We start from the raw sequence: 11045 nt of genomic DNA, 5'->3' as shown, positions 1-11045 counted from the left end.
ACTATGTACTAAACCTTTATGTTGGAGGGGGATTAAGCTAGAAAGAGATCACCACTCTTACATGTTCATGGGCATGCGTCGCGCGATTTACGTATCAGCTGAGGTCGCCTTTATATTTGAAAAAAAAAACTGAGGCCGCCTTTCTCTCCGTCACGGTTGATACCATCTATCTGGGGTACAAGTGTGGTCTTCTGACAAAAGCATACAATACTGCAGACGGAAGCACATACGATGGGATCATGGATAGGGTCATGGACTGTCTCCGCCACTCTATCCAGGGCGCCGGCAACCGCCTTGCCTGAGCCTCACGCCTACTATTGGATGGGTGGTGTATGATGTGATTACGGGCCAAAATCACAAAACTAACCTTTTGTGTAAAGTTCAGTACGAAATGGCCAGCTACTATATATTGCGTTGCTCAATGCAGTGGCAACGCAAAAACTGTGGAGTTGTAAAAATAAAAGTTCAGATCGTGCTATTTTTTCAGATATGGTCATTTTGTGCTAAATTTCCTTTTTGTAACAACTGCGCTAAACTTCTTAGACAGGGTCAAATAGGTTACTTATTTGGCCGTGATTCTGGTTCTGGAACGGTCTTATCGGTAGTTGCTCCGTTGTCTGTCAGCAATTGCTACTGCAGAGTTTTTTCCTTTTTACATCAATTGCTACTACGAGTTGAAAAGACCTACAGGTCAAAGTGTCTAAACATGGCAGTGGCACGGTGTCAGGCCAAGGGTATTGTCAATTTGTCATCCCCCGGTAACAAGTGTTCGTTTCTTCAGTTTTACTGTTCATTTCTTCATATACCGCTTCACGGGTTCCAACGGCGTGAGGAATGGACGGCCGGGATCCTAGTGACCGTTATTAAGTAAAATGTTTAGCGTCTGCAGAGACGAAGGGGGAAACTATATGGAAAGTTCGGCACTAGTTGTCGAAGGAGTTCTTGACCCGTCACCCTAGAAGCTGTACCTTGCCGGGAGGCTCTCTCCCTTGCAGAGGACTTGGGAACCCAAAACTTTGTTGTGGCTTTGGACTGTCAACAAGTTGTATCAGATATCAACAAGAGTGCACGGGGGACATATGGAGTAATTATCATTGAAATAAACCTTAAGGCATCTACATTTCATACATTTCATCGTAACTTTTCTTTTGAGAGTTGTGTTAATAATTATGAAGCACATAGCTTAGTCAAGTTTGCACTTTCTAGAGGTTCGGGTTGTCACGTTTGGTTTGGTGTACCCCACAACCAAAGATCTATTCCACACCATGTGGATTATGATGAATAAACTTGGTTTCACCCCTAAAAAACAAAACCTGTGGTACAAATGTGGACTCCGAACGGAGGCGTACAATATTGCGGAGGGGAGCAGATACGATTAGATCAGGGATAGGGTCGTGAACTGCCTTCGCCACTCTATCCAGGGCGCCGGCAACCGCCTTGCCTGAGCCTCACGCCTACAGCCTACTATTGGGTGGGTGGTGTATGATGTGATTCTGGGCCAAAATCACAAAATTACACTTCTGCTTTGGTACACCTCCCTAAACACATCAACAGAGAAAATCTTTCTTTATCTTCTGGGCCAAAATCGTGAAATTACGCTTCTGCTTCGGTACACCCCACTAAACACATCAATGAAAGAGATCTCTTCGTAACCCATAATAAAGGGTAGGATGGTCTTTTTTTAGAATACGTCGTGATAGATATCAACAGTAACGGCCCCACCATTAACAACTTGGTTTCACCCCTAAAAAACAAAACCTGGGGTACAAATGTGGACTCCGAACGGAGGCGTACAATATTGTGAAGGGGAGCAGATATGATTAGATCAGGGATAGGGTCGTGAACTGCCTTCGCCACTCTATCCAGGGCGCCGGCAACCGCCTTGCCTGAGCCTCACGCCTACAGCCTACTATTGGGTGGGTGGTGTATGATGTGATTCTGGGCCAAAATCACAAAATTACACTTCTGCTTTGGTACACCTCCCTAAACACATCAACAGAGAAAATCTCTCTTTATCTTCTGGGCCAAAATCGTGAAATTACGCTTCTGCTTCGGTACACCCCACTAAACACATCAATGAAAGAGATCTCTTCGTAACCCATAATAAAGGGTAGGATGGTCTTTTTTCAGAATACGTCGTGATAGATATCAACAGTAACGGCCCCGCCATTAACAAACTTGGTTTCACCCCTAAAAAACAAAACCTGGGGTACAAATGTGGACTCCGAACGGAGGCGTACAATATTGTGGAAGGGAGCAGATATGATTAGATCAGGGATAGGGTCGTGAACTGCCTTCGCCACTCTATCCAGGGCGCCGGCAACCGCCTTGCCCGAGCCTCAGGCCTACAGCCTACTATTGGGTGGGTGGTGTATGATGTGATTCTGGGCCAAAATCACAAAATTACACTTCTGCTTTGGTACACCTCCCTAAACACATCAACAGAGAAAATCTTTCTTTATCTTCTGGGCCAAAATCGTGAAATTACGCTTCTGCTTCGGTACACCCCACTAAACACATCAATGAAAGAGATCTCTTCGTAACCCATAATAAAGGGTAGGATGGTCTTTTTTCAGAATACGTCGTGATAGATATCAACAGTAACGGCCCCGCCCATTAACAAACACTTCAAATAAAATAAAATAAATAGAGGACAAGCTAGATTTGAACCCCGGTCTCCTAGATGCAGCGTTGCACCACAAACAACTAGATCAATACCGAGTTCATGATATATTTGTAAGGGAGAACAACTTACCATAAAAGAGCTGGCTATTCCACTAGTTTTCCATGTTTTTTCTGTTTTAGTTTTCTTTTACCGGGTTTCTCCGTTTAGCTATATCTAACTCTAATACACGTTTAACATTATTCAATTCAATATTAAAAAATCTAAATATATGCTTCACGTTTTTCTATAAACTATTAATATTTTTCAAATTCATGAACATTTTTAATGTAGATTAATTTTTTTCAGATCTGTGAACGCTTGGGCCGGCCCAACAAGCACCCGACGGGAGCGATCCCGTCGCATAGTAGGGCCAAGGCCTAAATTTTTTTCTTCTATTTTTTCATTTTTCTTCTATTTTGTGTTTTCTCTTTTAAAAAGGGTTTTTATCATTTATGCCACCAGTTTTGTTCCACTACTCAGTTTTGCCACTAGGATTTTCAACTGCTCAAAAGTGACATCGCTTCGTTAACATTCTAGGGAAGTTTGAAAGACACAATTTTTTTGGAAATTTCTGTACTATTTTAAAAAATGTGAATTCTTTTTTTTAATTAGTAGCGAACGTTTATATTTTTTTTGAACAAATCCCTGTGAGTGGCGCCGTCTATTTGAGCAGCTCCTAGTCAATGCTTAAGCGCCGGTTAGGAAGCTGGCCCTTGCGCACATGCCGGCGGACCGTGGTCCAATATTGCGCAAGCTTGGTCGCATGCTCGCTTGCTTCGCCTGCTAGATTTGAATATAGTTCAAGTTTAAAATAAAACTCACGAATTACAAAATTGTTCACGAGTTAAATTTAAAATGTTCATGAATTTTACAGAAGTTCACAAGTTTGAAAAAGTTTGTGGATTTGAAAATTTTAATGAGTTAAAATATTAAAAATATCATGAATTTGGAAAAACTTCACAAGTTTGAAAAAACTTTACTAATTTGAAAATTGTTCACGAGTTACAGTTTCAAAAAAATCATGAATTTGAAAAGGTTCACGAGTTTGGAAAATGTGGACGAGTTCCGGATCATTGCATGCATGGTGGATTGCTGTCCGTCAGCCTTACTTTGCCGCACCGAAGAATGTTTACAGAGCTGACACTATGGCTTTGCTGAAAAGGAAAGGCTTTTGAATGATTGCTCCTGCTCTCTTTGCAGTCAGCACACATAGGAAATCATAATGCATCCTCTTTGGGATTGCAATTTTGCCTTAAGTTGTTGGGACAACTAGATAACAAACAGACTAAGAGGGACCTCTGTTTACGATGTTCTTTACTGCAACAAAACGAGAACAGGCCAGAACAACAACTAGCAGACGGCAGGAAAAACGATGTCGCATTTCAGGTGCATGACTTTAAAACGCACCGATGTTCCCCCGCTCTCATTTCGGAGTCCATTTTATCAAAAGTTGGATCATAGATAGACAGCAACCAACCAAAACAGCCGAGCATGATTCTTTACAATTGGCACAAGAGTTCAGCTTGCCGTCTACGTCTAACACACGGGTCGCCAGTAGCAGATTGAGGTGATATATAGGTTCTTCGCCCATTTTTCCTGGAAATTTTGTTCAATGTTAGGTCCCGACATATTAATGAACATATTACAACACACGAGGACAGATTATGTACGCCACTGTGAGCTAGCAAAAGAAATGCACAACGTACCTTCACATAGCTGCAGAAGCTGCACAACTACTCAACAAACCAGCTTTACTGCATTTTTTTCTTTATGCTGATGCAGCTCTGAATCAGCTATATTGAAGTGGTAGCTACAAAAGGCAAGACAAACATCTTTACAGAACAGGATCGATAACAATTGAAATAGGCCAGACAAACAGGAGTTACTTATAAGCTTAAATCATAATAAGTCAAAACAAAACCCTTTCATCACTAACAACGAGCACAAATGCTTTAGTTACAGAAAAACAGAATAGTATAGTTCCGGATAGCTGCTTTCACCAGGATATCAGGTAAAATTTAGGCATGACTACTGTGGACGACATTAAAAATTGGAGCTTACACCAAGATAACGCAAGTTCGCAACAACGATAACCACAAGGCAGTTTCCTTTTTGACCTAAATCACAAAGAGACGGTAAGTGGAACTCCGGTCTTTTTAAAGAAAATAAATTAGAGCTAAATAGTACTCATATAACCCAGCTATTTAGAGCCATCTGACGCTTAAAGTCATCTAATCATTGATCTGGAGTATGAAGAGCCGATGATGCTATGTGTCATGTAGGGGTGGCGGGTGGCGGGGACCTTATGGGACTTTAAGCACCAGAACTAGTTAATTGCATGAAACCACCACATTGAGGGCTAGGTTTGCAGAAAACACGACTTCACAATTTTCGACTAAACCTGTGGTAAACTTTCTGCATAAGACACTGATCGGCGGCTTAGGGCGTCTTGAGCACGTTTATGACAGGTGGGTCCCACTTTTGCTGACGTGGCCACCAGAACAGACCACTTCTACAAGGCAAGGGAAGGAAGAAATAATGTCTGGGCAAGCAAAAGAAAAATTTGGAGAATATGTCAACATTTTCAAATTTAAAAGGAGTTACCGCTGCTCTGTGGGCCACCTAGGATTATAAACCGAATCCCACCAAGTTGTTGGGCTCCCCAACCGAACATTTTTCATAGGTTATTCGTCTTCTTCCAGATTTAAAGCCATTCCTCTACGCTTAGTTCCAACCTACAATTTGCACAACAGATGCTTAGGCAACTTAAATTGCAGAGCACAGATACATGTTGTGGATAAAGCGGTGCAGACCTCTAGAGCTCCATAGATCCTGATGGGTCTCGAAGCAGGTCCTTCGATTAAATCATCAAAGAGAGAAACAAGTCTTTGGTACTTTGGTTCTTCATTAAATTTCATTCAAGTGACAGTCTCATGAAAATGCTTGAATGGAGCTGGACAGAGTCTACCTAACATCTCTGGAGAAGTCTCCATTTTCTTCTTACAAACAAGAATTACCTCCCTGCAGTAATGAGCCATCAATAAGTAAAGTAACAAAATTAATGAGAAAAAGCTTCTTTTCTTGAGCGGATCCAGGCTGACCAAGCAAAAAAGGTTTCAGGTTTTACATCACCATGTACAAAGCTGGCAATAATAGGAAGAGCAGCAACTGTTAAGATTGAGGAATAAAAAAGAACGGGAAATGGATCTCAAGAACATCAAATAGCTTGAAAGTAACCTTTGGAGCGAATCTTCGCAAGAATTAATATGGCCTCAACGGCAATACAAGCAACCATTCGAAATGACATCCTGTCACTGTCGGGGGTGTTGATACTTTCAGCAAGGAGAAAGGAGAACAAAGCAGATGTTGTGAAAAGATTGATAAGATACTTACTCCAGTCCCAGTGAATGCCAAACATCCCAGAGGCTAGGACCAAGCAGGTCCATTACCTGAAATTTTGAATAATGGGTTAATGAAAAGACCATAATGAGTTAAGATACTTAACCCTGGAGTGAACTCCTCAAAATTCAAGTTGAAGCATGATCCCCTGCTGGTCAGGATCCCCTGCTTCATGTTAACTGGTCTCCCTCCTCCTTTGAGGACCTTAGGCGATATTCCAACTCCTTATCAGGGCAGTCCAAGCGGGTCTTCTTGGTGGGTTGGGCTGCGATCGGGTGGTCTCCGTGGACTATTAGGAACAAGTTCACGATCGAACGCATTTTTCCGGCTAACCCTGTCAGCTGCTTATTTAAAGCCAATGTCTTTTTGCAGCAGTGGAGATTATTGACTAAGGAAGGGGACCTTCAGGCTTTCGACGACATGGCATCTAGAATGAAATCTACGGCGTCCTTCCTTCTGCGGCGTACTCCGAGGGCGGCTCCCTAATTTTATCCCGATGTTTTTTGGTGAAATGCTGGCCTGTGTGCCATGTTAGGCTGAAGGCCTTGTAATGATACTTATGATCCCTGCCTGTTGAACTCGTTCTGGGTGTTGGTTCTGCTGATGTAACTCTGCCTGGTGGCTTTATTTATAAAGTAGGGCTCCCGCCTTTTCTCTAAAAAAAAGAGGATCAGAACAAAGCCAAAATATATTGACAGACTTATCAATAGATTGAGTCCTTGGTCTAACAGGATTTACAGCTAAACTACCCTATTTTTTCTGAGTAAAAAAAATTAGTGACTTCCTCTTTGGCGTGCTCAAGATAAAAGCAACCTGGTCATCAACAGCCTGCAGGTTGCGAGACAGATTCAGTTCCGTCAGTGATCATGTCGCGACACCACGCTGGCCACCTTAGCACACTAACTTTCTACGTACAAAAATTCAGGCTTGGCATAAGTCTACACAATTACTGATCTTTTGCTAAAAAGGAAGCTGTGCACAGCACTAGTTCTCTGTGGTTAGCTGAAGACATTTCTCCAGCAGCTTATGCATGTAATGCTCAAGTTACTGGTTGTCTGATGTGAGCCATCTAAATGTTTGAAACAAGTTTAGTTTGCTGAGCTCAAAAGTATGGAACTGAAATGCAGAGACATATGCAAAAAAAAAAAGATTCCTCTCTCTTTTGTGAGGACATATGCTGTCAAATTATACAGTATACGAGGAACTCGACCAAATTCATGAAAATGATTTGTTCCAGATGATTTACATATCGCAAATAAGACATGAAGGGCGTGTGTTTGCCCTGGTTCCTCAACATGAAATTCCCAGCAGTACCCTTACACAGATGTTAAATGAAAACCTTCATTCTACTTTTATTGATCCACTTATAAGGAAAAGATTTACTGGTGCACTTCGTATGACTGTTGTGAGTCATGTAATGGTACCAAAAATTAGATTAAAACTTACAATATATATCATGGAAGGAATGTACAAAGGTCAGATTAGAGGTACTCCCTCTGTTCCAATGCGGACTACATACGGAGCAAAATACGTGAATCTACACTCTAAAATACGTCTACATACATCCGTATGTAGTCCGTATTGAAATCTCTATAAAAGATCTTATATTTAGAAACGGAGGGAGTATATATCATGGAAGGAGAAGGGCCAGCGGCCTATACAAAACATCAAGGATGTAAAAAGTAGGAAGATGCAGATAATTTCGTTTCATCAGTATACTGCCACATCATATGTAAATATCAGAAACAGAAAACCAGTAACAATTTTTGTTTAATAAGCGTTTACATTATTTGAGGTACATATCTTAATGCTGTCTGATACACAGTAACTGACGCATAAGGCCAGGACCAGAATCACAGCAGACACCACACCCAGCAGTAGGCCAAGATCAGAATCACGGCAAACACCACACCAGAGAAACAGAATCATAGCAAAGAGCAAACACCCATCATTCGTCCTGAGGCTCAGGCAAGTAGCTTGCCGAATCCCTGGATGCAGTAGCGGAGACAATCCACAACGCTACGTGGGCATACCGCTCCAATCAGATCGCATCTTCTTCCATCTGCAATATTGTAACCCTGAATCTTGCCATCGCAATCCGGCCCCATGTAGATGGTATCAGAAGCAACACAGGGAAAGGGGTTCTGAGCTGATACGGAAATCGTGCGACCCATGCCCATGAACACGGCACGCCCGTTGAAGCACTTGACCGGGACCAGGACTCCAGCTTCCAAATCCACTCTATAAACATCATACCTCCTGCCATACTTGGTGTCGTGGCATAGGGTCCGGTGCACCAGCATCAACTCCCCACCATTGTCCGCCAGGTGGAGGCTGTGTGCCATTGGGTTGAAATAAAACGACTTGCTCCGATCAGCGACCATATGGAGCCGTGGCGGCTGCTGATCTGAGCCCATGTTCAACACCATGACACCCCTGTAAGTGGCACAGTAGAAGCGGCCCGCAAAAGACAGAGTCGTATTCATTCCATCATTGTGGGCCACTGTCCAACTATCATCGCCGGGTTTAGCGACAGCAAGCACCATGGGATCAAAGAAACTGACTGCCACCGAGGAATCTGCAACCAGGCCCACGCCAGACACCATAACTTTGATCTGTAAGCCGCAGCGCCTAGATCGACTCTGCTCGGGGCTCAGGAGGGCGGTCACCGGCGGGAGATGGGTGAGCTGGTGTGTGAGAGGGTTCAGCAGGCGGACGACCAGGGTGGACTCGTGGAGCAGCAGCAGGAGGCCTTCCGGGGTGAGCGCAAGCAGCGTGTGCTCGGCGAGCTCTGGGAGATCCATATGGATGCACTCGCCTGTAGATATGTTAAGGAAGCGATGGCGGCGCGGTCCGACAAGTGCCTTGTCGAGCATTATCCACTGGCGGGGGAGAAAGCGACCGTCCAGGCCGCCGGCGCGCGGGTCCGGCGAGCACCGCCGCCATGGTTGGCAGACGGCACGGAAGCGGACATAGTCCGCCACATCGCTAGCAAGGGCAAGCTCGGCGATGAGGCCGGCTGGCCCATCCCCGAGGTTGGCCCAGTCTCTTGTGGAGGTGCTGGCACTGGAACAAGGAATCAGATGAAAATTGGAGAAACGAACAGGAATGGGATCAAACGATAATAATTTCAACGGAAAGATGCACGCACCTGTTATTAGGATGGGGTAGGGACTGCACGGAAAGTGCGGGCTTACCACCACCGCCGAGCGCGGAGCGCGCCCGCTTGGCACCCCAAGAGGGATGTAGATGAGAATGAACGCACCTGTCATTAGGACGGAGTGGTTGCGTGGATTGGCCGGAAAGGGCCGCCTTGCCACCACCACCGAACGCGAGCGCGCGCGCTTGGTCCCCCAATTGCAATTCATTTGAGCCAAACAAGCGATCGAGTAGTTTGGATTCGCTGCAGGTCTTGGTAGGATGTGGGCGGAAGAAGAGGGGCGGCGCAGATCGAGAAGGCCCCTCGGTCGCTTAGCCGCCCGCCGGAAGGGGATCTGGGCTCCGGAGGTCCCCGCCAGCTTGTCTTCCCCTGGGGGGGACGTGGCAGAGGGCTGCGTGGATAGATCAGAGGAGGCGGCGGCGATGGGAAAAAGGGATTTTCTTTTCCCTTTTGTACGAGTGGGTAGGGTGGCTGCGGTCGATGCTCAAGCGGAGAGGGGCGGCGGCGGCCTGTGCGCGAGCAGAGATGGGCTGCTGCGGTCGGTGCTCGAGCGGGAGAGGACGGCGGTCGGTGGTCGTGCGGCCTGGTGTACGGGAACGGCAAGGCAGCGTCCTGGGGCGGGGTGAGTAGCGGCGCGGATGCCAGAGGGATGGGGCGGCGCCGGAACTAGGTTCCGCTCCCTGCGTCCATGGCACGGGAGCGTGTGTTTCAGGGCGGAACGGGGAAGGATTAGCGAAGAAGAAGAAGAAGGGGAAACAAGGGATTCGGCTTTACACACCAAGTGGTAATTAGGGAAACGGCGGCCTCTTTCGCAAACTGTAGGGCTAATGCGATTATTATGCGAGGCAAAGGTGTGCGCCGATTGACGGGGGTGGCTCCGGGCGTGGGGTACATTACATATGGAGAGTCGTATCCGTACCCTTCAAGTCTCGGAGAGGGAGACGATCACGGATCTAGCCACGCCGTGGTTTTCACACGCGGCCGGTAAAGAAAGGCGATCTCGTCTCCACCACCAGGGCACCTTGCTCCGCCGCTTTGCTCAAAAAAAAAAAAAAATACCTTGCTCCGCCGCCGTCCTCCCCTCCGCTAACGACCTCGGTCGTCGGATTCATGCGTGTGGATTGTTTTAGGCATTATTTTCTTAGGGTTTTGGGTTGTTCAGCATCATGGCTTCGACAGTGGCGATGGCGACGCCGGCTAATAATTCTTCAGATCCTTCCCAACGAGGCGATCCGCTTTTGGGGTGGATTTGAAAACCAGACTGTTCAAGCAAGGATGGTGCGGCGGCGGCATACTCGTGATGGACCCGTGTCCTCGGGCTCCGCCGTTGCGACGACGCGGAGCTTGGGAGGTAGTCCAGGAGCAGATGCAGATTGTGGTATGCATCGGCGGCATCTGGAAAATGGTGGATCTGGGCTCGTAGTTCGTGGCAGGCAGGTATGGTTTCCTCCTCCAACGTCTTAGTTGTGGGGGTACCAGATCTGGAGTTCGATGTTTTGTCCAGGGTGTTGCCCCGGTCTGATTCGTTCAACGGCAATGGCTTCGCCTTTATTGGCGAGCCACCTAGAAGATCCTCAAAGTTGCATATCAGCGATGGAGCCGCATCGAGCTCGGGTGTGGAGGTGATCCGTCATTTTCTCCTTTGATTGCTGCTATGGTGGTGCCAGAGGATTCTTCAGTCTTGTTTGTAATTTTACTTCTTGGCTGGCGTTTCTGTGTGCAAAGGCTAGCGTTCTGTTGTCTTTTCAGTTTTGTCAGGTCGGTATGTACGTGGCTTTTATACTATGATCCTTATGATATAAACGAGACACGTGTTAGCAT

At 45.9% G+C, this 11045-nt stretch overlaps 1 long non-coding RNA gene and 1 pseudogene across 1 annotated transcript; both read right to left on the bottom strand.

Annotated features, from left to right (window-relative positions):
- Positions 1-3956: 3956 nt before the first annotated feature.
- LOC119298140 lies at positions 3957-5985 on the bottom strand. Its single transcript, XR_005145805.1, has 4 exons — positions 5479-5985; positions 5270-5400; positions 4372-5177; positions 3957-4261 (listed from the first exon to the last, which is right to left on the bottom strand). It is a non-coding gene; the product is annotated as an uncharacterized LOC119298140 (long non-coding RNA).
- Positions 5986-7764: 1779 nt separating this feature from the next.
- Positions 7765-10517, bottom strand: LOC119300182 (annotated as a pseudogene).
- Between the last annotated feature and the right edge of the window lie 528 nt (positions 10518-11045).

This window comes from Triticum dicoccoides, chromosome 5A, assembly GCF_002162155.2.
Source record: "Triticum dicoccoides isolate Atlit2015 ecotype Zavitan chromosome 5A, WEW_v2.0, whole genome shotgun sequence".
NCBI classification, from domain to species: domain Eukaryota; kingdom Viridiplantae; phylum Streptophyta; class Magnoliopsida; order Poales; family Poaceae; genus Triticum; species Triticum dicoccoides.
This window is presented reverse-complemented; position numbering and strand designations above follow the sequence as displayed.